Raw genomic sequence first — 3421 nt, 5'->3', positions numbered from 1 at the left:
AATGACAGCAATCAATGTATACCAATCACTAATTATACTCAATGTGAATAGCCTAAAAGCACCAATCAAGAGAAAGAGAGTGGCAGACTGGATAAGAAAAGAAGACCCACCAATATGCTGCCTACAGGAGACCCACCTTAGACACAAAGATAAAAACAAACTAAGATTGTTGTTGTTGTTTGTTGTTATGTGCTGTGGTGTTGGACCCGACTCATAGCAACCCCTCCTTGGGTTTTCGAGGCAGTATCACTACAGAAATAGATTGCTCGACCTTCCGTCCGAGGAGTGACTAGTAGGTTTGAACTGCCAGCCTTCTGGTTAGCAATCAAGTGTCTTAGGCACTACGCTACCAGAGCTCCTCAAACTAAGGTTAAGTGGTGGAAAAAAATATACCAAGCCAATGATAACCAAAAAAAAGAGGAGGAGTGGCAATATTAATTTCTGATAAAATAGACTTTAAGGTGAAAAACAACTTAAGAGACAAAGAAGGTCACTATATGATGCTGAAAAGATCAATTGACCTAGAAGACATTATGATAATAAATATGTATGTACCCAGTGGGGAGCTCTGGTAGCATAGTACCTAAGGATTTGACTACTAACTAAAAGGCTGGTGGTTCAATCTACTTCTGTAGGGATACTGACTCAGGAACCCAAGGAGGGGTTGCTATGAGTTGGATCCAACTTGACAGCAGTGAGTTTGGTTTTTGAGAGTTTTATGCACTCAATGAAAGTGCTACAAAATATGTGAAGCAAATATTTATTGAATTGGAAGGAAAAATAGACAACTCTATAAGAGTAGTAAGAGATTTTTAACACACCCTTTCAAGGAGGGATAGATCAACTAGAAAAAAAAAAAAAAAAACTCAATAAAGATACAGAAGAACTCAACAACACAATCAACCAACACAACCTCATAAACATATACAGAGCACTCTATCCAACAAAAGCACAATTCATATTCTTCTCCAGTACCCATGGATCATTCTCCAGAACAGATCATATGTTAGGACATAAAACAAGCCTGAATAAATTGAAAAACATTGAAATACTACAAATCATCTTCTTGGACCACAATGCTATAAAATTAGAAATTAATAACAGGAAGATCAAGGAAAAAACATCAAATGTGGAAGTTGAACAATACACTGATCAAAAACTACTGGGTAATAGAAGAAATAAAAAGTGAAATTATAAAAAATTTCCTAGAAACAAATGAGAATGAAGTTGTATGTTACCAAAACCTATGGTACAGAGTGAAAGCAGTACTCAGAGGTCAGTTTATAGCAATAAATGCATACATCTAAAAAGAGGAAAGAAATAAAATCAACACTCTAACTCAATGACTCCAACAATTAGAAAAAGAACAACAAAAGAATCCTACAGTATCTGTTGTTGTTGTTATGTGCTGTTGAGTCAGACCTGATTCATAGCGACCCCACCTTGGGTTTCCAAGGCAGTATCATTACGGAAGTAGATTGCCCAACCTTCCTTCTAAGGAGTGGCTGGTGGTTTTGAACCACCAGCCTTTTGGTTACTAGTCAAGTGCCTTAGGCACTACACTACCAGAGCTCCTTACAATATCTAGGAGTAAGGAAATAATAAAGATCAGAGCAGAAATAAATGAAACAGAAAACAAAACAAAACAAAAACAATAGAGAAAATCAACAAAACAAGAAGCTGGTTCTTTGAAAAGATTAACAAAATTGACAAACCCCTGGCAAATCTAACAAAAGAAAAGAAAGAGAAGGTGCAAATTACTAGAACAGTAAATGAAAAGGGCATCATCAAAACAGAACCAACTGAAATAAACAAGACATTGACAGCATATTATGAAAAACTGTACTCCAACATATTTGAGAACCTAGAAGAGATTGACAAGTTTCTGGAATCACCAGACCTACCTAACTATTCCACTCAGAGATAGAGTAATTGAACAAACCCATAACAATGGAATAAATTGAACAGGTCATAAAAAAACTTCCCACAAGAAAAAGTCCTGGCCCTAATGGCTTCACTGGAGAATTTTAACAAATATTCAGGGAAGAGTTGACACCTATACTACTCAGGCTACTCCGGAACATAGAAAAATATGGAATACACCCAAACTCATTTTATGAAGCAAGCATAACACTAATACCCAAACCAGGAAAGACCACTAAAAAGGAAAACTACACACGAAAATCCTTCATGAACGTAGATGCAAAAATCTTCAACACAATCCCAGACAACAGAATCCAACCAACAACATATCAAAAAAATAATACATTCTGACCAAGTGGGATTCATACCTGGTATGCAAGTTTGCTTTAACATCAGAAACACAATCAATATAATCCACCACATAAACAAAACAAAAGAACCATATTATATCATAAACATATCATAAACAATTGATATGATTATAGCAATGGATGCAGAAAAGGCATTTGATAAAAATACAACACTGTTTCTTTTCAGAACTCTCACCAAAACAGGGATAGAAGGGAAATTCCTCGATATAATAAAGTCCATATATACAAAGCCAACGGCCAATATTATTATTAATGCAGAAAGACTCAAAGCATTCCCCTTATGAACAAGAACCAGACAAGGATGCCTTCTATCACCACTCCTATTTAACATTAGATTGTAAGTCCTAGCCAGGGCAATAAGGCAAGAAAGTGAAATAAAAGGCATCCAAATTGGCAAAGAGGAAGTAAAGCTATCTCTATTTGAGGATGATTTGATCCTATACATAGAAAACCCAAGAGACTCAACAAAAACACTACTGGAACTAATAGAGAGGCTCAGCAAAGTGGCAAGATACAAAGTCAACACACAAAAATCAGTTGCATTCCTCTACACCAACAAAGAGTTCTCTGAGTTGTCTCTCCTCACCTGTATCCCTGGGGCTGACTGCTCAGGGAAATAATACCGTTTGCAATAGCTCTGGTAGCATAGTGCCTAAGGTGCTTGACTGCTAACCAGAAGGCTAGCAGTTCAAACCCACCAGCCACTCCTCTGAAGGAAGGTTGGGCAATCTACTTCCGTAGTGATAGTGCCTCGGAAACCCAAGGAGGGGTCGCTATGAGTTGAGGCTGACTCGATGGCACATAACAACAACAACAACATAAAGATAAAATATCTAGGAATAAATCTTACCAGAGACACAAAAGACCTATACAAAGAAAACTATAAAACACTACTGCAGGAAACAACAAGGGATGTACATAAATGGAAGAACCTGCCTTGTTCATGGATCGTTAGACTGAATATTGTGAAAATGTCAATACTACCTAAAGCAATCTACACATTTAATACAATCTCAACCCAGATAGCATCACATTTTATTAAGGACATGGAAAATCCAATTACTAACTTCACATGGAAAGGAAAGAGACCTCGGATAAGCAGAGCACTACTGAAGAAAGAGCTCTGG

The sequence above is a fragment of the Orycteropus afer genome, unplaced genomic scaffold (assembly GCF_000298275.1).
Source record: "Orycteropus afer afer isolate SDZICR_OR568_19922 unplaced genomic scaffold, OryAfe1.0 scaffold00102, whole genome shotgun sequence".
NCBI classification, from domain to species: Eukaryota; Metazoa; Chordata; class Mammalia; order Tubulidentata; family Orycteropodidae; genus Orycteropus; species Orycteropus afer.
Note: the sequence above shows the minus strand (reverse complement) of the source record.